At 41.7% G+C, this 27,363-nt stretch overlaps 1 protein-coding gene and 1 long non-coding RNA gene across 2 annotated transcripts in view; one reads left to right on the forward strand and one right to left on the reverse strand.

Annotated features, from left to right (window-relative positions):
• Positions 1-3,224: 3,224 nt before the first annotated feature.
• Positions 3,225-27,363, reverse strand: part of LOC139754660 (uncharacterized) — a 216,704-nt gene continuing 192,565 nt past the window's right edge. Inside the window, exon 4 of the long non-coding RNA XR_011713919.1 lies at positions 3,225-4,384. This is a non-coding gene — a long non-coding RNA (uncharacterized lncRNA). The remainder of the gene's footprint in view (positions 4,385-27,363) is intronic.
• LOC139754659 (solute carrier family 22 member 6-A-like) overlaps positions 6,099-27,363 on the forward strand; it is a 170,184-nt gene continuing 148,919 nt past the window's right edge. The window contains 2 exon segments of the mRNA XM_071672193.1: positions 6,099-6,316; positions 6,487-6,622. The gene's annotated coding sequence lies outside the window, so the exon portion shown is untranslated.

Genomic DNA, 27,363 nt, shown 5'->3' on the forward strand with positions numbered 1-27,363 from the left:
CTCAGGTACTTCACCATGAACAATACATACACTGAATATTCTCACCAACCAGTCAACAACACAGTCACATCCGTTTTTAATAAATTTCATAGCAATACCATCCAAACCCGCCGCCTTGCCGGAATTTCATCTTCCTCAAAGCTTTCACTACCTCTTCTCTGTTTACCAAACCATGCTCCCTGACCCTCTCACTTCGCACACCACCTCGACGAAAACACCCTATACCTTCCACTCTATCATCAAACACATTCAACAAACCTTCAAAATAATCTCACTCCATTTCCTCACTTCACCACTACTTGTTATTACCTCTCCATTAACCCCCTTCACCGATGTTCCCGTTTGTTCTCTAGTCTTACGCACTTTATTTACCTCCTTCCAAAACATCTTTTTATTCTACCTAAAATTTAACGGTACCCTCTCACCCCAAATATCATTTTCCCTCTTTTTTTCTGCCTCTTTCTTTTATTTTTTCATTATACTTTGTCGCTGTCTCCCGCGTTAGCGAGGTATTGCAAAGAAACAGACGAAAGAATGGCCCAACCCACACGCATACACATGTATATACATACACGTCCACACACGCAAATATACATACCTATACATCTCAATGTATACATATATATACACACACAGACATATACATATATACACATGTACATAATTCATACTATCTGCCCTAATTCATTCCCATCGCCACCTCGCCACACATGGAATAACAACCCCCTACCCCCCTCATGTGTGTGAGGTAGCGCTAGGAAAAGACAACAAAAGCCACATTCGTTCATACTCAGTCTCTAGCTGTCATGTAATAATGCAGCGAAACCACAGCTCCCTTTCCACATCGAGGCTCCACAGAACTTTTCTTGGTTTACCCCAGACGCTTCACATGCCCTGGTTCAATCCATTGACAGCACGTCGACCCCGGTATACTACATCGTTCCAATTCACTCTATTCCTTGCACGCCTCTCACCCTCCTGCATGTTCAGGCCCCGATCACCCAAAATCTAGTTCATTCCATCCTTCCACCTCCAATTTGGTCTCCCACTTCTCCTCGTTCCCTCCACCTCTGACACATATATCCTCTTGGTCAATCTTTCCTCACTCATTCTCTCCATGTGACCAAACCATTTCAAAACACCCTCTTCTGCTCTCTCAACCACACTCTTTTTATTACCACACATCTCTCTTACCCAATTATTACTTACTCGATCAAACCACCTCACACCACATATTGTCCTCAACCATCTCATTTCCAGCACATCCACCCTCCTCCGCACGACTCTATCCACAGCCCATGCCTCGCAACCATACAACATTGTTGGAACCCCTATTCCTTCAAACATTCCCATTTTTGCTTTCCGAGATAATGTTCTTGACTTCCACACATTCTTCAACGCTCTCAGAATTTTCGCCCCCCTCCCCCACCCTATGATTCACTTCCACTTCCATGGTTCCATCCGCTGCCAAATCCACTTCCGGATATCTAAAACACTTCACTTCCTCCAATTTTACTCCATTCAAACTTACCTTCCAATTGACTTGACCCTCAACCCTACTGTACCTAATAACCTTGCTCTTATTCACATTTACTCTCAACTTTTTTCTTTCGCAGTTTCTCACATGAAAGCCACCAGCGCTGTATCATCAGCGAACAACAACTGACTCACTTCCCAAGCTCTCTCATCCACAACACACTGCATACTTGCCCCTCTTTCCAAAACTCTTGCATTCACCTCCCTAACAACTCCATCCATAAACAAATTAAACAGCCATGGGGACATCACACACCCCTGCCGCAAACCAACATTCACTAAGAACCAATCCCTTTCCTCTTCCTACACGTACACATGCCTTACATCCCCGACAAAAACTTTTCACTGCTTCTAACAACTTGCCTCCCACACCATATATTCTTAATACCTTCCACAGAGCATCTCTATCAACTCTATCATATGCCTTCTCCAGATCCATAAATGCTACATACAAATCCATTTGTTTTTCTAAGTATTTTTCACATACATTCTTCAAAGCAAACACCTGATCCACACACTTCTACCACTTCTGAAACCACATTGCTCTTCTCCAATCTGATGCTCTGTACATGCCTTCACCCTCTCAATCAATACCCTTCCATACTATTTCCCAGGAATACTCAACAATCTTATACCTCTGTAATTTGAGCACTCACTCTTATCCCCTTTGCCTTTGTACAATGGCACTATGCAAGCATTCCGCCAATCCTCAGGCACCTCACCATGAATCATACATACATTAAATAACCTTACCAACCAGTCAACAATACAGTCACCCCCTTTTTTAATAAATTCCACTGCAATACCGTCCAAACCCGCTGCCTTGCCGGCTTTCATCTTCCGCAAAGCTTTTACTACCTCTTCTCTGTTTACCAAATCATTTTCCCTAACCCTCTCACTTTGCACACCATCTTGACCAAAACACCCTATGTCTGCCACTCTATCATCAAACACATTCAACAAACCTTCAAAATACTCGCTCCATCTCCTTCTCACATCACCACTACTTGCTATCACCTCCCCATTAGCCCACTTCACTGAAGTTCCCATTTGTTCCCTTGTCTTACGCACTTTATTTACCTCCTTCCAAAACATCTTTTTATTCTCCCTAAAACTTAATGATACTCTCTCACCCCAACTCTCATTTGCCCTCTTTTTCACCTTTTGCACCTTTCTCTTGACCTCCTGCCTTTCTTAGATACATCTCCCAGTCATTTGCATTATTTCCCTGCAAAAATCATCCAAATGCCTCTCTCTTCTCTTTCACTAATAATCTTACTTCTTCATCCCACCGCTCACTACCCTTTCTAATCTGCCCATCTCCCACGCTTCTCATGCCACAAGCATCTTTTGCGCACGCCATCACTGCTTCCCTAAATACATCCCATTCCTCCCCCACTCCCCTTACCTCCTTTGTTCTAACCTTTTTTACACTCTGTACTCAGTCTCTCCAGGTACTTCCTCACACAAGTCTCCTTCCCAAACTCACTTACTCTCACCACTCTCTTCACCCCAACATTCTCTCTTCTTTTCTGAAAACCTCTACAAATCTTCACCTTCACCTCCACAAGATAATGATCAGACATTATATATATATATATATATATATATATATATATATATATATATATATATATATATATATATATATATATATATATTACAGAAATTAGTAAAATGATCGCTTCTAGGCAGAAGCCTGGGCACCCCATCAAGTTGTGGGTAACAGGGAAGTCTTTACAGCCCATTTGCAAATGACGTCACACACGAGTTGTTTCTGTTACACCCGCCATATTGGCCCAACTTCACAAAGTCAAAGTGAAAACGTACGTCTTCTTTTTATTTTCACTTGTGGCATGTTATCATGCCTTGAATCTCTCAGAGGATGCTTTGGATCTCGATGATATTACAAAGAAACGTTCTTGTGTTCGAATAAAGAGTGTGGTACCCGGTCCATATTCGATTCCATATGCACCGAAAGCAATATTAAGGAAAGGCCCGAGCTTCTCGATGTTACATATCCCGATTACCTCCCACTGGTGAGCCGCTTAAAACTTATGAAGGTCTAGGTTACGGGATCTTAAACTGTGGTCCACAGAATAAATCATAAATGAAAATATATATATCAGTTTAACATGACTACTATCTCTAGTAAGGGTGTGAGTAGTAGTATATGTTTTTGTTGTAGTTTCATTGCAGTTTAATGATGCATATATGCAGAAGGTGGTCCATTGACACATCAGGTCTCTCTTAATAGTTCACAAGTATAAAAAGGGTAAGAACCCCTGGTCGAGAGGCATACAAAAATTTCATGTCTGGATGGGACAGAAAAATGTTTACGAAAGGACTACATTTCTGTAACGTCGAAGGTACGTGTGTTTACATTATTACTGACTAGTGGTTTTGATTAGTCTCTGACAAAACAGCTTTCATTTAATTTTGTGCTTCGTTTGTGTACCACCCGACAGCTTCTCCAACTGCCTTAACAATCATGAAATGTGCGCTGTATAATCTGAAATGGCTGGACGGTTAGCCATGCCTGGCTACCTTTATTTAAAGGAAACCGATAGAAGGCCTGACTTACCTCTTCAGCTCTATCTGAACAATCTGTATTGTTGCGCAATATATTAGCCAGGTGCTTGATACCGGTGCTGCACACAGTCTACTACCACTTGCCACAGCAGGGAAGATCACATGATCTTCATTATGGCGGCTGTTTGAAAATCGCGCGCGATTTGTGACGTCATCGAACTAGGTCTATTGACTGTGATTACTTTTTGTTTTAATGGAGAGAGTTTTACATTCGTACTGCCCAGTCTTCTTAACAGTTGTCTCGTTAAGGTGCAACCTGAAATACCAAGGGAAATGTACATGGTCATCAATATGAAGACATCTTTAGAACATCTTTCCTGCGGTTTTGCAAGAATCATCACTTACTTTTCTAATTATACTTGAGTCTAATATACCGTACTTAAATTTTTTCAGTTATGATACGAACTGTACATTCTACTTCTATCTTCACTCTCTAATTTTCCTTCATTCCCAGAATTATTTCATTTATTTCATCTTTCATATTCAATTTTGTACAAGAGCAAAAAGAAGTAACATGAGCAGAGATGGATATTTTTGTAATGTGTAACAGATAACTTTATAAAATGTGTTAAGTATTACTGCTTCAAAAGTTTGCTTTGTCATATCCTCATTTTGGGACTGACCATATCTGACAATAATATAGTAAGAGTGAGTGCATAAGATTTACGAGGAAGTAGATCGGTTGCGCTCAGTTAACTGTGGCAGCATTACTCTTGAATAATTTTCTCCAGGATTGGCTTAGTTTTTAAACAGTCACATTGTTGCTCACCTGGAGATTCGCCTCATTTTCAAACTCTGATCAGTGTTTCAGATATGGCAATCTTACGTTTCTTTCATTTATTACTTCTCTTCAACTTCAGTTATGTATCTGATGCGGCATTCCTAATGCCTTTCATATATCGACTTGGTTATTGTGTTTCAAGCATTCTCTCTCTCTCTCTCTCTCTCTCTCTCTCTCTCTCTCTCTCTCTCTCTCTGCAAAAATGATACCTATGTACGTGGGGTGCCGTTGATAGAGACGCCGCTTGTCGTTATGTCTCACCTACTTGTAAAAAAAAAAAAAGAACAGTTATTAGATGGATTATCTTATACGCGAATAACTGCAAAAACCACACGGAAAACCACATTTAAGCTCATGCAATGAAAATACAAGGTAGACAAAAATGTACAACAGCTTCCATATTATAAATGAAAATTAGGTTGAGAAACGCTTCAACTCGTTTAGTTATTATGTATTTTATAGGGTATAGCAGGTGGAGCTTACGAAACCATAATCGTTCACCACACTCATACGCAAATATTCTTGTCCCGGTTCAAGTAACTGGTTTCACGGCTTTATTACAATGAAATATACACTCGCACGTCGCTTTATTCAAGAAAAGCTTCAGAAATACTCAACGCTGTATGTACAAAGCCCGTATCGTTATTTAATTATTTTTATTTCTCACTTTATACTCCAAAAGTGGCCTTGAAGTTGAAGCTAATTACACTGTATTCCGAGAGTGGCCCTCGTAGGCGGCAGTCATGAGCAGTAACTTCGTTTATAATTTTGTGTAAACGAGTAATCTGGCAACTGCTTCATGTACATTAAAGCTGCCAGTTAATATTTTGAAAATATCACTGATGCAGTATATATTCTACGGTGAAATAGACATGCTGCTTGTAATTCGGTAAAGAAATTGGATTCAACATAAGTCGACTTATTTCATTAAAGAGGAGACAAAAGGTAAATAAATTGTTTATTCTTTAAAACCAAATTAGGAAAACTTGCAACGGCCGTAAGAGGAAGTAACCTCATGTAGGAATATTTGTTTAACGTTGGGGATTTTCACAATCAGTTTGTTTGAATTATTTCCGCGGTCATAGATACTCAAGAATTGATATGATACAGTATTTCATTGGAATATAACAAGAAAAATGTACGAGATTAATTACGTACGAAATATAAAGGAAAGTAGAGCGTGTGGCATGAGCGTGGGGTCGAGAGAGGGCTGGTGGAGGTGCTGGTCCCGTAGTGCGAGTGTTCAACGAACTGTGGCTGACGCTTGTACGTTCTACCCCCACGACCTACATACCTTGGGTGTTTACATACATCGACTTCAGATGCATTAATCTATAAAGGGAAACAAGTTTTGGAAAATTTCCCATTACTGACAACACTGGACAGTTGGAATTTTTCTGGTTAACGGTAACGCTAAGTATTCACGTAAAAACTTCATTAGTGTGTGCATTTCCTATTGCGAATCAGTGCATAACTAGTATATGTCAATATGCATATATATCTATATCTATATCTGTATATCGTTACCTTGTTTTCCGTTAAGCATCTCACCTAAATGGTGACGCAAATACCAACAGGTAGAAGAAATAGTGGAACCTACAAGATAGTGTTAAAGGTGGTGAGCGTCGCTTGGGCCGTTTTTTGCCTGCTTTACCTGATTGTCACACCTGTTGATTTCGGGCAACATTGCAACAAGTTCAAACAGTTATCCAGGTAATCTTCTATGCACTTTTACACAAAGTTGTGCTTAATGGTCATAATATTTCCATATTGATTATATACGATTTATAAACTGCAAATGGAAAAACTTTTACAGCATTCTATTACTTCTTTACTGGTGAATTAAATGAGCTGGCCCATGATGGGAGTTGTATCCTTGGCAGAGAGCCGGGGCATCTTGGGCAGTGATGTGCGATGTAACATTAATTAATTTTAAGTAGCATTGTATCCAGAATTTTAATTCGGTCGTCAAGGGTGTTGTAGTATGGAAGACTAGCAGCTAGCAACTGGCGATGGGTCACTGAAATTATATGTACAATATATATATATATATATATATATATATATATATATATATATATATATATATATATATGTGTGTGTGTGTGTGTGTGTGTGTGTGTCTTATTACATGATCGCCGTTTCCCACGTCAGCGAGGTACCGCCAGGAAACAGACGAAGAATGGCCCATCCCCCCCCCCCAACACACACACACACACACACACACACACACACACACACATATTTATTCATTATACTTTGTCGCTGTCTCCCGCGTTTGCGAGGTAGCGCAAGGAAACAGACGAAAGAATGGCCAAACCCACCCACATACACATGTATGTAATACACGTCCACACACGCACATGTACATACCTATACATCTCAACGTATACATATATATATACACACACACAGACATATACATATATACACATGTACATAATTCATACTGTATGCCCTTATTCATTTCCGTCGCCACCCCGCCACACATGAAATGACAGCCCCCTCCCCCCGCATGTGCGCGAGGTAGCACTAGGAAAAGACAACAAAGGCCACATTCGTTCACACTCAGTCTCTAGCTGTCATGTATAATGCACCGAAACTACATCTCCCTTCCCACATCCAGGCACCTCAAAACTTTTCATGGTTTACCCCAGACGCTTCACACGCTTCAATCCAGTGACAGCACGTCGACCCCGGTATGCCGCATCGTTCCAATTCACTCTATTCCTTGCACGCCTTTCACCTTCTGCATGTTCAGGCCCCGATCACTCAAAATTTCTTTCACTCCACCTTTCCACCTCCAATTTGGTCTCCCACTTCTCGTTCCCTCCACCTCTGACACATGTATCCACTGTCAAATTTTTCCTCACTCATTCTCTCCATGTGACCAAACCATTTCAAAACACCCTCTTCTGCTTTCTCAACTACACTCTTTCTATTACCACACATCTCTCTTACCCTTTCATTACTTACCCGATCAAACCACCACACACCACATATTGTCCTCAAACATCTCATTTCCATCACACCCACCCTCCTCCGCACAACCCTATCAATAGCCCATGCCTCGCAACCATATAGCACTGTTGGAACAACTATTCCTTCAAACATACCCGTTTTTGCTCTGCGAGATAACTTTCTCGCCTTCCACACATTCTTCAACGCTCCCAGAACCTTCGCCCCCTCCCCCACCCTTTGACTCACTTCTGCTTCCATGGTTCCATCCGCTGCTAAGTCCACTCCCAGAAATCTAAAACACTTCACTTCCTCCAGTTTTTCTACATTCAAACTTACCTCCCAATTAACTTGTCCCTCAACCTTACTGAACCTTATAACTTTGCTCATATTCACATTTCCTCTCAACTTTCTCCTTTCACACACTTTACTAAACTCGTCACCAACCTCTGCAGTTTCTCACCCGAATCAGCCACCAGTGGTGTATCATCAGCGAACAACAAATGACTCACTTCCCAAGCCCTCTCATCCACAACAGACTGCATACTCGAACTTCTCTCCAAAACTCTTGTATTCACCTCCCTATTCACCCTATCCATAAACAAATTAACAACCATGGGGACATCACGCAACCTTGCCGCAAACCGACATTCACTGGGAACCAATCACTCTCCTCTCTTCTTACTCGTACACATGCCTTACATTCTTGGTAAAAACTTTTCACTGCTTCTAGCAACTTACCTCCCACACCATATACTCGTAAAATCTTCCACAAAGCATCTCTATCAACCCTATCTTATACCTTCTCTAGATCCATAAATGCTTCATACAAAACCACATACATTTTTCAAAGCAAACACCTGATCCACACATCCTCTACCACTTCTGAAACCACACTGCTCTTCCCCAATCTGATGCTCTTTACATGCTTTTAACCTCTCAATCAATATCCTCCCATATAATTTCCCCGGAATGCTCAATAAACTTATGCCTCTGTAATTTGAACACTCACCTTTATCCCCTTTGCCTTTATACTATGCATCCATTCCGCTAATCCTCAGGCACTTCATCATGATCCATATATACACTGAATATCCCTACCAGCCATAGACAACAGAGTCACCCCCTTTTTAAATAAATTCCACTGCAGTACCATCCAAACCCGCCGCCTTGCCGGCTTTCGTATTCCGCAAAGCTTTCACTACCTCTTCTCTGTTTAACAAACCCACTCACTTCGCACACCACCCTGACCAAAACACCCTATATCCGCCACTCTATCATCAAGCACATTCAACAAACTACTCACTCCATCTCCTTCTCACTTCATCCCTACTTGTTATTACCTCCCCATTTGTCCCCTTCACCGATGTTCCTATTTGTGTCTTGTCTTACTCACGTTATTTACCTCCTTCCAAAATATTTCTTTACTTTTCCTAAAATTTAATGATACCCTCTCACCCCAACTCTCATTTGCCTTCTTTTTCATCTCTTGCACCTTTCTCTTAATCGCCTGCCACTTTCTTTTATACATCTCCCACTCATTTACACTACTTCCTGCTAGAATCGTCCAAGCGCCTGTCTCTTCTCTTTCACTAGCAACCTTAATTCATCCCACCACTCACTACTCTTTCTAATCTGTCCACCTCCCACCTTTCTCATGCCACATGTATCTTTTGCGCAAGCAATCATTGCTTCCCTAAATACACCCCATTCCTCGCCCCACTCCCCTCGTCATTTGCTCTCAATCTCTATTGGTTCTTCCTCCGCCTCCACAAGATAGTGATCAGACATCCCTCCAGCTGCCCCTCTCAGTACATTAACATCCAAAAGTCTCTTTTACCCGCCTATCAATTAACACGTAATCCAATAACGGCCTTTGACCATCTCTCCTACTCACATACGTATACTTATGTACATCTCTCTCTTTTTAAACCAGGTATTCCCAATCACCAGTCCTTTTTCAGCACGCAAATCTACAAGCTCTTCACCATTTCCATTTACACCACTTAACACCCCATGTACAGCAGTTATACTCTCAACTGCCACATTACTCACCCTCGCATTCAAATCTCCCATCACTATAACCCGGTCTCGTGCATCAAAGCTGCTAACACACTCACTCAGCTGTTCCCAAAATAATTGCCTCTCATGATCTTTCATCTCATGACCAGGTGTATGGGCACCAATAATCACCCATCTCTCTCCATCCACTTTCAGTTTTTTCCACATCAATCTAGAAGTTACTGTCTTACACTCACATACTCCCACAACTCCTGCTTCAGGAGTAATGCTTCTCCTTCCTTTGCTCTTGTCCTCTCACCTTTACTTCCAAGACATTCCCAAACCACTCTTCCTCTTTACCCTTGAGTTTTGTTTCACTCAGAGGCAAAACATCCAGGTTTCTTTCCTCAAACATACTACCTATCTCTCCTTTTTCTCATCTTTGTTACATCCACACAAATTTAGACACCGAAATCTGAGCCTTCGGGGAGGATGAGTACTCCCCGCATGACTTTCTTCTGTTTCTCCTTTTAGAAATTTAAACACATTATGGTGTTATGGGGCTCCACCCTCGAGTAAAGTCACTTTGGCGCGGCTATCAGTGGGAGTAGTATTTCGTTAAAGAACATCTTACTCCAAAGGAGTCTACATTTCCCTGTTACTAGAAGCAGCGCAAACTTGGGCTGTAGGAGCCTTAGAGAGATCCAGGTATCTATCATACACCTATCATACCTGGTATCTATCATACAGCTATCATACCTGGTATCTATCATACAGCTATCATACCTAGTATCTATCATACAGCTATCATACCTAGTATCTATCATACAGCTATCATAACTGGTATCTATCATACAGCTATTGTACCTGGTATCTATCATACAGCTATCATACCTGGTATCTATCATACAGCTATTACACCTGGTATCTATCATACAGCTATCATACCTGGTATCTATCATACAGCTATCATACCTGGTATCTATCATACAGCAATCATACCTGGTATCTATAATACAGCTGTCATACAAAATACATAGAGTTTGTCTGAAAATGATGGAATTACCATTTCCTCATTCAGTTTATTCCATTCGTCCGACACTCACCCGTAAGCCTACGAGCGACCATGTCTGTGTGGGTGTATCTTGGTGTATTTCCACATTTCTTGATCAGTCAGCAGCGCCAGACTCGTTACACTGGAACAGGTGGACATTAGGTTGCCCAAGGAATGATGGGGTTTTTGACCCTAGTCCAATTCCATAGGAGGGAAGGGTTTTCGTCTGCTCCTATCTCGATATTTTCCACATATCTTAATCACTACCAAACTCGTTACACATATACAGGATGCCGTAAGGAAGATCATGGAGGGTGGGGTTAACTAATGGCATCAGGAGGCTCATAAAGGTTCAGAAAGTATATTTCACCCGACCAGCGGACTGGTACTCCAGCTGAAACACTTCTTTGCATATTTTTCAACGTTTCTCGATTGATTTCATGTTATGTCCTTCGGTTGATTTATATTTTCATCTTTCGAAGAACTGTTCACTGGTGTGATGAGGTCAACCCTCAATTTTCTTTCTTTTGTGGTAGCCTCTTGCTTTTCCCATTAATCCAGTTCTCTTGACTCTCTTACCACCTTCGTTGGCATCCTCCGCACTTTGTCCATTAGCACTTTGTCTTTCTTTAAGTGAGGTGACCAAACGTGAGAAGCATACTCCACCTTGTTATGGCCTAATGTAGAATATAAGCAGCTTGCTGAATATCTTACGCATGCTGTTCTAAGATTTGCCAGCAGACAGTTTGCTTCCTTCACTGTTCTCCAAATGCAAGACTCAGGCAACAGGATAGAGATGATGAAGTCAGCTGCAATGTCCCTCTCACATACGTTCCTTTTTTTTCTTTTTACTGTTAAATAATATTCACATTAAAGACGTCTTTTAATATGCGCTATCCTTATTACTGTACACTTAACTCCAGTTTGAACTTTGTCAGTCGAGTATCAAACCAATTTTGGAGTTTGTCTAGATCCATTTGTGAGTTGATGTGATCCTTGCTCATTACTCTGGCATCGTCCACAAACTTGTCCTGATAGGATTCAAATCCTCCTGAGAAGTTATTGGCTTAGGTCGAAGAGAGTGATGGCTCAGGGCCGAACCCTGAGGTACACCACTATCGAATTCATTCTATTTCGAGACAAGCCTCCTTTACTCCCTTCCACTAACATGTGTATACTTAACTATCTATCAATACTTGTTTATAATGAAGGCTTACGGGAACGGAGTTTCACACTTTCGCGCGCGAGTGTGTGTGTGTGTGTGTAGCCATCATTTCTCAGTTACTACGTGGAGTATATTCTCGAAGCTTCACGAAAGGGGGGGGGGGCTGTATATAATAATAATTGCTTTACATATATATATATATATATATATATATATATATATATATATATATATATATATATATATATATATGTCATGTGCATTACACATGACAGGTAGAGACTGAGTGTGAACAAATGTGGACTTTGTTGTCTTTCCTAGTGATACCTCGCGCGGGGGGAGGGGGTTGCTGTATCATGTGTGGCGGGGTGGCGACGGGATGGATGAATGCAGCAAGTACACACACACACACACACACACACACACACACACATATATATATATATATATATATATATATATATATATATATATATATATATATATATATATATATATATATATATATTATCTATTCATTTAATATTTATTTTACTTTCCCGCTGTCTCCCGCGTTAGCGAAGTAGCGCTAGAAAACAGACGAAAGAATGGCCCAACCCACCCACATACACATGCATATACATACACGTCCACAAATATACATACCTATACATCTCAACGCATACATATATACACACACACAGACATATACATATATACACATGTACATAATTCATACTGTCTGCCTTTATTCATTCCCATCGCCACCCCGTCACACATGAAATAACAACCCCCTCCCCCCGCAGGTGCGCGAGGTAGCGCTAGGAAAGGACAACAAAGGCCACATTCGTTCACATTCAGTCTCTAGCTGTCATATATAATGCATCGGAACCACAGTTCCCTTTCCATATCCAGGCCGCACAAAACTTTCCATGGTTTACCCCAGACGCTTCACATGCCCTGGTTCAATCCATTGACAGCACGTCGACCCCGGTATACCACATCGTTCCAATTCACTCTATCCTTGCACGCCTTTCACCCTCCTGCATGTTCAAGCCCCGATCACTCAAAATCTTTTTCACTCCATCTTTCCACATCCAGTTTGGTCTCCCATTTCTCCTCGTTCCCTCCACCTCTGACACATATATCCTTTTGGTCAATCTTTCCTCACTCATTCTCTCCATCTGACCAAACCATTACAAAACACCCTCTTCTTCTCTCTCAACCACACTCATTTTATTACCACACATTTCTCTTACCCTATTATTACTTACTCGATCAAACCACCTCAAACCACATGTTGTCCTCAAACATCTCATTTCCAGCACATTCACCTTCCTCCGCACAACTCTATCTATAGCCCACGCCCCGCAACCATATGACATTGCTGGAGCCACTATTCCTTCAAACATACCCATTTTTGCTTTCTCGACTTCCATACATTCTTCAACGCTCCCAGAACGTTCGCCCCCTCCCCCACTGTATGATTCACTTCCGCTTCCATGGTTCCATCCGCTGCCAAATCCATTCCCAGATATCTAAAACACTTCACTTCCTCCAGTTTTTCTCCATTCAAACTTACCTCCCAATTGACGTGTCCCTCAACCCTAATGTATCTAATAACCTTGCTCTTATTCACATTTACTCTCAGCATTCTTCTTTCACACACTTTACCAAACTCAGTCACCAGCTTCTGCAGTTTCTCATACGAATCAGCCACCAGTGCTGTATCATCAGCGAACAACAACTGACTCACTTCCTAAGCTCTTTCATCCACCTCAGACTGCATACTTGCCCCTCTTTCCAAAACTCTTGCATTCACCTCCCTAACAACCCCATCCGTAAACAAATTAAACAACCATGGAGACATCACACACCCCTGCCGCAAACCAACATTCACTGAGAACCAATCACTTTCCTTTCTTCCTACACGTACACATGTCTTACATCATCGATAAAAACTTTTCACTGCTTCAAACAAATTGCCTCCCACACCATATATTCTTAATACCTTCCAAAGAGCATCTCTATCAACTCTATCATATGCCTTCTCCAGATCCATAAATGCTACATACAAATCCATTTGCTTTTCTAAGTATTTCTCACATACATTCTTCAAAGCATACACCTGATCCACACATCCTCTACCACTTCTGAAACCACACTGCTCTTCCCCAATCTGATGCTCTGTACATGCCTTCACCCTCTCAATCAATACCCTTCCATATACTATTTCCCAGGAATACTCAACAAACTTATACCTCTGTAATATGAGCACTCACTTTTATCCCCTTTGCCTTCGTACAATGGCACTATGCAAGCATTCCGCCAATTCTCAGGCACCTCACCATGAGTCATACATACATTGAATAACCTTACCAGCCAGTCAACAATACAGTCACCCCTTTTTTTTTTTTAATAAATTCCACTGCAATACCATCCAAACCCGCTGCCTTACCGGCTTTCATCTTCCGCAAAGCTTTTACTACCTCTTCCCTGTTCACCAAATCATTCTCCCTAACCCTCTCACTTTGCACACCACCTCGACCAAAACACCCTATATCTGCCACTCTACCATCAAACACATTAAATAAACCACAAAATACTCGCTCCATCTCCTTCTCACATCACCACTACTTGTTATCACCTCACCATTAGCCCCCTTCACTGAATTTCCCATTTGTTCCCTTTTCTTACGCACTTTATTTACCTCCCTCCAAAACATCTTTTTATTCTCCCTAAAATTTAATGATACTCTCTCACCCCAACTCTCATTTGTCCTCTTTTTCACCTTTTGCACCTTTCTCTTGACTTCCTGCCTCTTTCCTTTATACATCTCCCAGTCATTTGCATTATTTCCCTGCAAAAATCGTCCAGATGCCTCTCTCTTCCCTTTCACTAACAGTCATACTTCTTCATCCCACCACTCACTACCCTTTCTAATCTGCCCAGCTCCCACGCTTCTCATGCCACAAGCATCTTTTGCGCAAGCCATCACTGCTTCCCTAGATACATTCCATTCCTCCCCAGCTCCCCTTACGTCCTTTGTTATAACCTTTTTCCATTCTGTTCTCAGTCTCTCCTGGTACTTCCTCACACAATTCTCCTTCCCAAGCTCACTTACTCTCACCACTCTCTTCACCCCATCATTCTCTCTTCTTTTCTGAAAACCTCTACAAATCTTCAACTTCGCTTCCACAAGATAATGATCAGACATCCCTCCAGTTGCACCTCTCAGCACATTAACATCTAAAAGTCTCTCTTTCGCGCGCCTATCAATTAACACGTAATCCAATAACTCTCTCTGGCCATCTCTCCTACTTACGTATACTTATGTATATCTCTCTTTTTAAACCAGGTATTCCCAATCACCAGTCCTTTTTCAACACATAAATCTACAAGCTTTTCACCATTTACATTTACGACACTGAACACCCCATGTACACCAATTATTCCCTCAACTGCCACATTACTCACCTTTGCATTCAAATCACCCATCACTATAACCCGGTCTCGTGCATCAGCTGCTCCCAAAACACTTGACTCTCATGATCTTTCTTCTCATAGCCAGGTGCATATGCACCAATAATCACCCATCTCTTTCCATCCATTTTCTTACACTCTATCACATACTCCCACCGCTCCTGTTTCAGGAGTAATGGTACTTCTTCCCTTGCTTTTGTTCTCTCACTAACCCCTGACTTTACTCTCAAGACATTCCCAAACCGCTCTTCCCCTTTACCCTTGAGCTTCGTTTAACTCAAAGCCAAGACATCCAGGTTTCTTTCCTCAAACATACTACCTATCTCTCCTTTTTTCTCATCTTGGTTACATCCACACACATTTAGACACCCCAATCTGAGCCTTCGAGGAGGATGAGCACTCCCCGCGAGACTCCTTCTTCTGTTTATATATATATATATATATATATATATATATATATATATATATATATATATATATATATATATGTGTGTGTGTGTGTGTGTGTGTGTGTGTGTGTGTGTGTGTGTGTGTGTGTGTGTGTGTGTGTATAATTGTGTTTGTGTGCGTGCAAATAAATAAAGGACGGTTTATTGAATTTGGAAAGCAATTCGGCTGAAAATACAGTTTAGATATTCCAAAACTGGGATTTCACAATAGTAACCGGTTAGCTAATCATGATGGAGCTTGAGTGTAAAGTGGGATTGAATATTTCCAAGTTGGACGAGCACATGAGAGACGTGTATCTACATTGTCTCTTAACCCTGTATGTGAGTCTTTACTCTAGTGTATGTGCTTACGCACAGTCACACACATACACACACACACACACACACACACACACACTAGCCTACGCCAGGTACCCATTTTACTGACCAGCCCCTTGGGTAGGATGAACAGCTGGATGAACTATGGATCGGCTGCTGCAACCAGTATTCGAACCTAATGAGTGTTTGATCCCAGGCGGGATGTGCATGTATGATGGTCAGTAATGCTAAGTCTACACCACGGAGATCCGTGCACGTGTTGGCAGGATTACAATTTCTCTTGACTGTGTGTTGCGGGAAGAGACATTCACATTCATCTTGCCCCGTCTTGTCTGACTGATGGAGTAAACTTTCTTTCCGCAATGGATTCCTGTTTCCCTGGTTCATGCAGTACTTAATCCATAAAAAAAGAAAAAAAAAAGGGTTTAGAACCGGTGAGAGAGAGAGAGAGAGAGAGAGAGAGAGAGAGAGAGAGAGAGAGAGAGAGAGAGAGAGAGAGTTTTAAGGTGAAATATCCATAACCGGTGGAAGACGTCAACACTGAATGACATCAGTATGCAAAATATGCTAACACTAGTAACATTAGTGCTACCGTCAGTATCACGTACAACCGTACAAATATAATGAAACACGGTGAGCTGCCGAAGCTCTTGAAAGCTGGTGACCGAGGCTGGTAGCTGTAGTGATGGTTGTGTGTGTGGGGGGGGGGGGGGGGTATGCTTTAAGCTCACAGAAAACATGCTGCATGTACACCCGGACCCCTGGATTCAAGATGGCGGGTCGTGACAACAACTGGGTCGCGGGCCAAGCGCACAAGCCGGAGGCCTCGATTGGTGTGCGCGCATTCGCCAACACAGTCGGGGATCCAGTCTTGGGCGTTTGGGAGAACAAGACAGCGATGCGAACGTAGTTTTGATACGAATGTAACAGATACTCAGGATGCATGCTGATGTTCTGTTACATCTGTCCACAGTTTAATTCACGGCCTTTAAATTGTATCTGTCAAAGATGTGGGGTCAATAACATGCACTTGAGGAGTTAAATCACTTATGTAATAGAAGTCAAAGTTGTTCCTATATTCTCTGTGTCAACTACTGGCGAAAACAGGGTGAGGAAAAGTGGTTTTAAGACAAAAAAAAAATAAATAAATAAAAAAAAAAGCTTTCAGGAAAAATAGCTTATCCCGATGTTTTGTGGATCTAGGATGTTGTCAAGTGGAGTGTTTCTTCCACCTTATAAATGAACATACGACCGTCAACGTAACGGGCATATTATCTACAGCCGGCCCACAGGGAGAATTTGAGCTACGTGACACCCGTTAACTTTCCTCTCTCTCTCTCTCTCTCTCTCTCTCTCTCTCTCTCTCTCTCTCTCTCTCTCTCTCTATATATATATATATATATATATATATATATATATATATATATATATATATATCATATTTATTATATTTATTATGATTAACCGCCGTCACCCGCGTTAGCGAGGTAGCGCAAGGAAACAGACAAGTAAATGGCCCAACCCACCCACATACACAAGTACATACTTAAACGCCCACACACGCACATATACATACATATACATTTAAACGTATACATACATATACATAAACAGACATACACATATATACACATGTACATAAACATACTTGCTGCACCAGCGAAGTAGCTCCAGGAAGCAGACGAAGAATGGCCCATCCGCTCATACACACGCAAACAAACATATATATATATATATATATATATATATATATATATATATATATATATATATATATATATATATATATATATTCTTTCTTTCATACTATTAGCCATTTCCCGCATTAGCGAGGTAGCGTTTAGAACAGAGGACTGGGCCTTTGAGTGAATATCCTCACCTGGCCCCCTTCTCTGTTCCTTCTTTTGGAAAATTAAAAAAAAAGGAGAGGGGAGGATTTCCGGCCCCCCGCTCCCTTCCCTTTTAGTCGCCTTCTACGACACGCAGGGAATACGTGGGAAGTATTCTTTCTCCCCTATCCCCATGGATACTATCCCCAGGGATAATATATATATATATATATATATATATATATATATATATATATATATATAGGGGAGAGGGGAGAAAGAATACTTCCCACACATTCCCCGCGTGTCGTATAAGGCGACTAAAGGGGACGTGAGCGGGGGGCTAGAAACCCTCCCCTCCATGTATTTTAAAAGGGGAAACTTTCTAAAAGGGGAAACAGAAGAAAGAGTCCTATGGGGAGTGCCCATCCTCCTCGAAGGCTCATTATTGGGGTATCTAAATGTATGTGGATGTAACGAAGATGAGAAAAAAAGAGATACGCAGTATGTTTGAGGAAAGGAACCTGGATGTTTTGGCTCTGAGTGAAACGAACCTCAAGGGTAAAGGAGAATAGTGGTTTGGGAATGTCTTTGGTGTAAAATCAGACCTTGGTGAAAGGACAAGAGCAAAGGAAGGAGTAGGAATACTCCTGAAGCAGGAGTTGTGGGAGTATGTGATAAAAGTGTAAGAAAGTAAACTCTACACTGATATGGGTAAAACTGAAAGTGGATGGAGAGAGATGGGTGATTATTGGTGCCTATGCACCTGGTCATAAGAAGAAAGATCATGAGAGGCAAGAGTTTTGTGAGCAGCTGAGTGAGTGTACTAGCAGTTTTGATCCACGAGACCGGATTATAGTGATGGGTGATTTGAATACAAAGGTGAGTAATGTGGCAGTTGAGGGAATAATTGGTGTACATAGGGTATTCATTGTTGTAAATAGAAATGATAAAGAGCTTGTAGATTTAAGTGCTGACAAAAGACTGGTGATTGGGAATACATGGTGTAAAATGAGAGATATACATAAGTATACATATGAAAGCATGAAAGATGGCCAGAAAGCGTTATTGGAGTATGTGTTAATTGATAGGCGCGTGAAAGAGAGACTTTTGGATTTTAATGTGCTGAGAGGGGCAACTGGAGGGATGTCTGATCTTTACCTTGTGGAGGCGAAGGTAAAGATTTGTAGAGGTTTTCAGAAAAGAAAAGAGATTATTGGAGTGAAGAGAGTGGTGAGAGTAAGTGAGCTTGGAAAGGAGACTTGTGTGAGGAAGAACCAGGAGAGATTGAGTGCAGAATGGAAAAAGGTGAGAGCAAAGGACGTAAGGGGAGTGGGGGAGGAATGGGATGTATTTAGGGAAGCAGTGAAGGCTTGCGCAAAAGATGCATGTGGCATGAGAAAGATGGGAGGTGGGCAGATCAGAAAGGGTAGTGAGTGGTGGGATGAAGAAGTAAGATTGTTAGTGAAAGAGAAGAGAGAGGCATTTGGACGATTTTTGTTGGAAATAGTGCTAATGATTGGGAGATGTATAAAAAAAGAGGCAGCATGTCAAGAGAAAGGTGCATGAGGTGAAAAAGAGTGCAAATGAGAATTGGGGTGAGAGAATATCGTTAAATTTTAGGGAGAATAAAAAGATGTTTTAGAAGGAGGTAAATAAAGTACGTAAGACAAGAGAACAAATGGGAACTTCAGCGAAGGGGGCTAATGGGGAGAAGTGAGAAGGAGATGGAGTATTTTGAAGGTTTGTTGAATGTGTTTGATGATAGAATGGCAGATATATGATGTTTTGGTCGAGGTGGTGTGCGAAGTGAGAAGGTCAGGGAGAATGGTTTGGTAAACAGAGAAGAGGTAGTGAAAGCTTTGCGGAAGATGAAAGCCGGCAAGGCAGCGGGTTTGGATGGTACTGCAGTGGAATTTATTAAAAAAGGGGGTGACTGTGTTGTTCACTGGTTGGTGAGGATATTCAATGTATGTATGGTTCATGGTGAAGCGCCTGAGGATTGGCGGAATGCATGCATAGTGCCATTGTGCAAAGGCAAAGGGGATAAAGGTGAGTATTCAAATTACAGAGGTATAAGTTTGCTGAGTATTTCTGGGAAATCATATGGGAGGGTATTGATTGAGAGGGTGAAAGCATGTATAGAGCATCAGATTGGGGAAGAGCAATGTGGTTTCAGAAGTGGTAGAGGATGTGTGGATCAGGGGTCTGCTTTGAAGAATGTATGTGAGAAACACTTGAAAAACAAATGGATTTGTGTGTAGCATTTATGTATCTGGAGAAGACATGTGATAGAGTTGGTATAGATGTTCTGTGGAAGGTATAAAGAGTATATGGTATGGGAGGCAAGTTGCTAGAAGCAGTGAAAAGTCTTTATCGACGATGTAAGGCATGTGTACGAGTAGGAAGTGAGGAAAGTGATTGGTTCCCAGTGAATGTCTGTATGCGGCAGGGATGCATGATGTCTCCATGGTTGTTTAATTTGTTTATGGATGGGGTGGTTATGGAGGAGAAAGCAAGAGTTTTTGGAGAGAGGGGCATGTATGCAGTCTGATGTGGATGAGAGAGCTTGGGAAGTGAGTCAGTTGATGTTCGCTGATGATACAGCGTTGGTGGCTGATTCGTGTGAGAAACTGCAAAAGCTGGTGACTGAGTTTGGTAGAGTGTGTGAAAGAAGAATGCTGAGAGTAAATGCAAATAAGAGCAAAGTTATTAGGTTCAATTGGAAGGTAAGTTTGAATGGAGAAAACCTGGAGGAAGGGAAGTGTTTTAGATATCTGAGAGTGGATCTAGCAGCGGATGGAACCATGGAAGCGAAAGTGAGTCACAGGGTGGGGGAGGGGGTGAAGGTTCTGGGAGCGTTGAATAATGTGTGGGAGGCGAGAACGTTATCTCGGAAAACAAAAATATTTGAAGGAATAGTAGTTCCAACAATGTTATTTGGTTGCAAGGTGTGGGCTATATAGACAGGGTTGTGCGGAGGAGGGTGGATGTGTTGGAAATGAGATGTTTGAGGACAATATGTGGTGTGAGGTGGTTTGATCGAGTAAGCAATGAAAGGGTAAGAGAGATGTGTAGTAATAAAAAGAGTGTGGTTGAGAGAGCAGAAGACGGTGTATTGAAATGGTTTGGTCACATGGAGAGAATGAGCAAGGAAAGATTGACAAAGAGGTTATATGAGTCAGAGGTGGAGGGAACATGAAGTGGGAGACCAAATTGGAGGTGGAGGGATGGAGTGAAAATAATTTTGAGCGATCGGGGCCTGAATATATAGGAAGGTGGGAAGGCGTGCAAGGAATAGAGTGAACAGGAACAATGTGGTATATCAGGGTCAATGTGCTGCAATGAATTGAACCAGGGCATTTGAATCGTCTGGGATAAACCATGGAAAGTTTTGTGGGGCTTGGATGTGTAAAGGGAGCTGTGGGTTTAGTGCATTACACATGACAGCTAGAGACTAGGCGTGAACGAATGTGGCCTTTGTTGTCTTTTCCTAGCGCTACATCGCGCGCGCGCGGGGGTAATGGGTGTGCCATTTCATATGTGGCGGGGTGGCAATGAGAATGGATGAAGGCAAAAAGTATGGATATGTACATGTACATATATGTATATATCTGTGGACGTTTGTGTACGTATACGTTGAAATGTATAGGTATGTATATGTGCGTGTGTGGGCGTCTATGAGAGTAAACGTGAATAATAGCAAGGTTATTAGGTTCAGTATCGATGAGGGCAAAGTTAATTGGGAATTAAGTTTAAAGGGAGAAAAACTGGAGGAAGTGAAGTGTTTTAGATATCTGGGAGTGGACTTTGCAGCAGATGGAACCATGTAAGGGGAAGTGAGTCACAGTGTGGGGGGAGGGGATGAAGGTTTTAGAAGCATTGAAGAATGTTCGGAATGCGAGAACATTAACTAGGAAAGCAAAAATGGGTATGTTTGAAGGAATAGTGGTTCCAACAATGTTACATGGTTGCGAATCATGGGCTATAGATAGGGTTGTGTGGGGGAGGGTGGATGTGTTGGAAATGAAATGTTTAAGGACAATATATGGTGTGAGGAGTAGAGTCAGGGGTTGGTGAGAGAACAAGAGCTAAGGAAGGAGTACCACTACTCCTGAAGCAGGATTTGTGGGAGTGTGTGATGGAGTGTAAGAAAGTAAATTCTAGACGGATGTGGATGGTATTGCAGTACAACTTATGAAGAAAGGGGGTGTCTGTGTTTTCGATAGGTTGGTAACGATATTTAATGTATGTACGGATCAAGGTGAAGTGCCTGAGGATTGGTGGAATGCACGCATAGTGCCATTGTACAAAGACAAAGGGGACAAAGGAGAGTGTTCAGACTACAAAGGCATAAGTTTGATGAGTATTCCAAGGAACTATATATATATATATATATATATATATATATATATATATATATATATATATATATATATATATATATATATATATTATTTCGAATTTTAACGCCAAACTCTCTCAAGTTAGTGGAAGTGCTATTAACATATTATTACACGTGTGGCATTTATTATATATATATATATATATATATATATATATATATATATATATATATATATATATATATATATATATATAATTATAATAATATTAATAGAAGGCGACTAGAGGGGACGGGAGCGGGGGGCCAGAAATCCTCCTCTCCTTGTATTTTAACTTTCTAAAAGGGAAAGCAGAAGAAGGAGTCACGCGGGGAGTGCTCATCCTCCACGTAGGCTCAGATTGGGGTGTCTAAATGTGTGTGGATGTAACCAAGATGTGAAAAAAGGAGAGATAGGTAGTATGTTTGAGGAAAGGAACCTGGATGTTTTGGCTCTGAGTCACACGAAGCTCAAGGGTAAAGGGGAAGAGTGGTTTGGGAATGTCTTGGGAGTAAAGTCAGGGGTTCGTGAGAGGACAAGAGCAAGGGAAGGAGTAGCACTACTCCTGAAACAGGAGTTGTGGGAGTATGTGATAGAATGTAAGAAAGTAAATTCTAGATTAATATGGGTAAAACTGAAAGTAGATGGAGAGAGATGGGTAATTATTGATGCATATGCACCTGGGCATGAGAAAAAGATCATGAGAGGCAAGTGTTTTGGGAGCAGCTGAATCAGTGTGTCAGTGGTTTTGATGCACAAGACCGGGTTATAGAGATGGGTGATTTGAATGCAAAGGTGAGTAATATGGCAGTTGAGGGAATAATTGGTATACATGGGGTGTTCAGTGTTGGAAATGGTGAAGAGCTTGTAGATTTATGTGCTGAAAAAGGACTGGTGATTGGGAACACCTGGTTTAAAAAGCGAGATATACATAAGTATACGTATGTAAGTAGGAGAGATGGCCAGAGCGCGTTATTGTATTACGTGTTAATTGAAAGGCGCGCGAAAGAGAGACTTTTGGATGTTAATGTGCTGAGAGGTGCAACTGGAGGGATGTCTGATCATTATCTTGTGGAGGCGAAGGTGAAGATTTGTAGAGGTTTTCAGAAAAGAAGAGAGAATGTTGGGGGGAAAAGGGTGGTGAGAGTAAGTGAGCTTGGGAAAGAGACTTGTGTGAGGAAGTACCAGGAGAGACTGAGTACAGAATGGAAAAAGATGAGAATAAAGGACGTAAGGGGAGTGGGGGAGGAATGGGATGTATTTAGGGAAGCAGTGATGGCTTGCGCAAAAGATGCTTGTGGCATGAGAAGCGTGGGAGCTGGGTTGATTAGAAAGGGTAGTGAGTGGTGGGATGAAGAGTAAAATTATTAGTGAAAGAGAAGAGAGAGGCATTTGGAAGATTTTTTGCAGGGAAAAAATACAAATGAGTGGGAGATGTATAAAAGAAAGAGACAGGAGGTCAAGAGAAAGGTGCAAGAGGTGAAAAAGAGGGCAAATGAGAGTTGGGGTGAGAGAGTATCATTGAATTTTAGGGAGAATAAAAAGATGTTATGGAAGGAGGTAAATAAAGTGCGTAAGAGAAGGGAGCAAATAGGAACTTCAGTGAAGGGGGCTAATGGGGAGGTGATAACAAGTAGTGGTGATGTGAGAAGGAGATGGAGTGAGTATTTTGAAGGTTTGTTGAATGTGTTTGATGATAGAGTGGTAGATATAGGGTGTTTTGGTCGAGGTAGTGTGCAAAGTGAGAGGGTTAGGAAAATGATTTGGTAAACAGAGAAGAGGTAGTAAAAGCTTTGCGGAAGATGAAAGCCGGCAAGGCAGCAGGTTTGGATGGTATTGCAGTGGGATTTATTAAAAAAGGGGTGACTGTATTGTTGACTGGTTGGTAAGGCTATTTAATGTATGTCTGATTCATGGTGAGGTGCCTGAGGATTGGCGGAATGCGTGCATAGTGCCATTGTATAAAGGCAAAGGGGATAAGAGTGAGTACTCAAATTACAGAGGTATAAGTATGTTAAGTATTCCTGGTAAATTATATGGGAGGGTATTGACTGAGAAGGTAAAGGCATGTACAGAGGATCAGATTGGGGAAGAGCAGTGTGGTTTCAGAAGTGGTAGAGGATGTGTGGATCAGGTGTTTGCTTTGAAGAATGTATGTGAGAAATACTTAGAAAAGCAAATGGATTTGTATGTAGCATTTATGGATCTGGAGAAGGCATATGATAGAGTTGATAGAGATGCTCTGTGGAAGGTATTAAGAATATATGGTGTGGGAGGCAAGTTGTTAGAAGCAGTGAAAAGTTTTTATCGAGGATGTAAGGCATGTGTACGTGTAGGAAGAGAGTAAAGTGATTGGTTCTCAGTGAATGTAGGTTTGCGGCAGGGGTGTGTGATGTCTCCATGGTTGTTTCATTTGTTTATGGATGAGGTTGTTAGGAGGTGAATGCAAGAGTTTTGGAAAGAGGGGCAAGTATGCAGTCTGTTGGGGATGAGAGAGCTTGGGAAGTGAGACAGTTGTTGTTCGCTGATGATACAGCACTGGTGGCTGATTCATGTGAGAAGCTGCATGGATGGGGTTGTTAGGAGGTGAATGCAAGAGTTTTGGAAAGAGGGGCAAGTATGCAGTCTGTTGGGGATGAGAGAGCTTGGGAAGTGAGTCAGTTGTTGTTCGCTGATGATACAGCACTGGTGGCTGATTCATGTGAGAAGCTGCATAAGCTGGTGACTGAGTTTGGTAAAGTGTGTGAAAGAAGAAAGTTAGGAGTAAATGTGAATAAGAGCAAGGTTATTAGGTATACTAGGGTTGAGGGTCAAGTCAATTGGGAGGTAAGTTTGAATAGAGAAAAACTGGAGGAAGTAAAGTGTTTTAGATATCTGGGAGTGGATCTGGCAGTGGATGGAACCATGGAAGCGGAAGTGGGGGAGGGGGCGAAAATTCTGGGAGCCTTGAAGAATGTGTGGAAGTCGAGAACATTATCTCCGAAAGCAAAAATGGCTATGTTTGAAGGAATAGTGGTTCCAACAATGTTGTATGGTTGCGAGGCGTGGGCTATGGATAGAGTAGTGTGCAGGAGGGTGGATGTGCTGGAAATGAGATGTTTGAGGACAATATGTGGTGTGAGGTGGTTTGATCGAGTAAGTAATGTGAGGGTTAGAGAGATGTGTGGAAATAAGAAGAGCGTGGTTGAGAGAGCAGAAGAGGGTGTTTTGAAATGGTTTGGGCACATGGAGAGAATGAGTGAGGAAAGATTGACCAAGAGTATATATGTGTCGGAGGTGGAGGGAACGAGGAGAAGTGGGAGACCAAATTGGAGGTGGAAAGATGGAGTGAAAAAGATTTTGAGTGATCGGGGCCTGAACATGCAAGAGGGTGAAAGGCGGGTAAGGAGTTAAGGGAATTGGATCGATGTGGTATACCGGGGTCGACGTCCTGTCAATGGATTGAATCAGGGCATGTGAAGCGTCTGGGATAAACCATGGAAAGTTCTGTGGGGCCTGGATGTGGAAAGGGAGCTGTGGTTTCGGGCATTATTGCATGACAGCTAGAGACTGAGTGTGAACGAATGGTGTCTTTGTTGTCTTTTCCTAGCGCTACCTCGCACACATGAGGGGGAGGGGGATGTTATTCCATGTGTGGCGAGGTGGCGAAGGGAATGAATAAAGGCAGACAGTAAGAATTGTGTGCATGTGTATATATGTATATGTCTGTGTGTGTATATATATATGTGTACATTAAGACGTATGGGTATGTTGTATATTTGCGTGTAGGGACGTGTATGTATATACATGCGTATAGGGGTGGGTTGGGCCATTTCTTACGTCTGTTTCCCTGCGCTACCTCGCAAACGCGGGAGACAGCGACAAAGCAAAATAATGAATAAAATAAATAAATGAATAAATATATATATATATATATATATATATATATATATATATATATATATATATATATATATATTCATTTATTTTATTTGGCTTTATCGCTCTCTCCCGCGTTAGCGAGGTAGCTTAAGGAAACAGACGAAAGAATGGCCCAACACACCCACATACACATGTATATACATACACGTCCACACACGCAAATATACATACCTATGCATCTCAATGTATACATATATATACACACAGAGACATATTCATATATACATATGTACATAATTCATACTGTCTGCCTTTATTCGTTCCCATCGCCACCCCGATACACATGAAATAACAACCCCCTCCCCCCTCATGTGCGCGAGGTAGCGCTAGGGAAAGACAGACAAAAAAGGCCACATTCGTTCACACTCAGTCTCTAGCTGTCATGTAGTAATGCAGCGAAACCACAGCTCCCTTTCCACATCGAGATCCCATAGAACTTTACATGGTTTACCCCAGACGCTTCACATGCCCTGGTTCAATCCATTGACAGCACGTCGACCCCGGTATACCACATCGTTCCAGTTCACTCTATTACTTGCACGCCTTTCACCCTCCTGCATGTTCAGGCCCCGATCGCTCAAAATCTTTTTCTCTCCATCTTTCCACCTCCAATTTGGTCTCCCACTTCTCCTCGTTCCCTCCACCTCTGACACATATATCCTGTTTGTTAATCTTTCCTCACTCATTCTCTCCATGTGACCAAACCATTTCAAAACACCCTCTTCTGCTCTCTCAACCACACTCTTTTTATTACCACACATCTCTCTTACCCTATTATTACTTACTCGATCAAAACACCTCACACCACATATTGTCCTCAAACATCTCATTTCCAGCACATCCACCCTCCTCCGCACAACTCTATCCACAACCCACGCCTCGCAACCATATAACATTGTTGGAACCACTATT

The sequence above is a fragment of the Panulirus ornatus genome, chromosome 17 (assembly GCF_036320965.1).
Source record: "Panulirus ornatus isolate Po-2019 chromosome 17, ASM3632096v1, whole genome shotgun sequence".
Classification (NCBI taxonomy): Eukaryota; Metazoa; Arthropoda; class Malacostraca; order Decapoda; family Palinuridae; genus Panulirus; species Panulirus ornatus.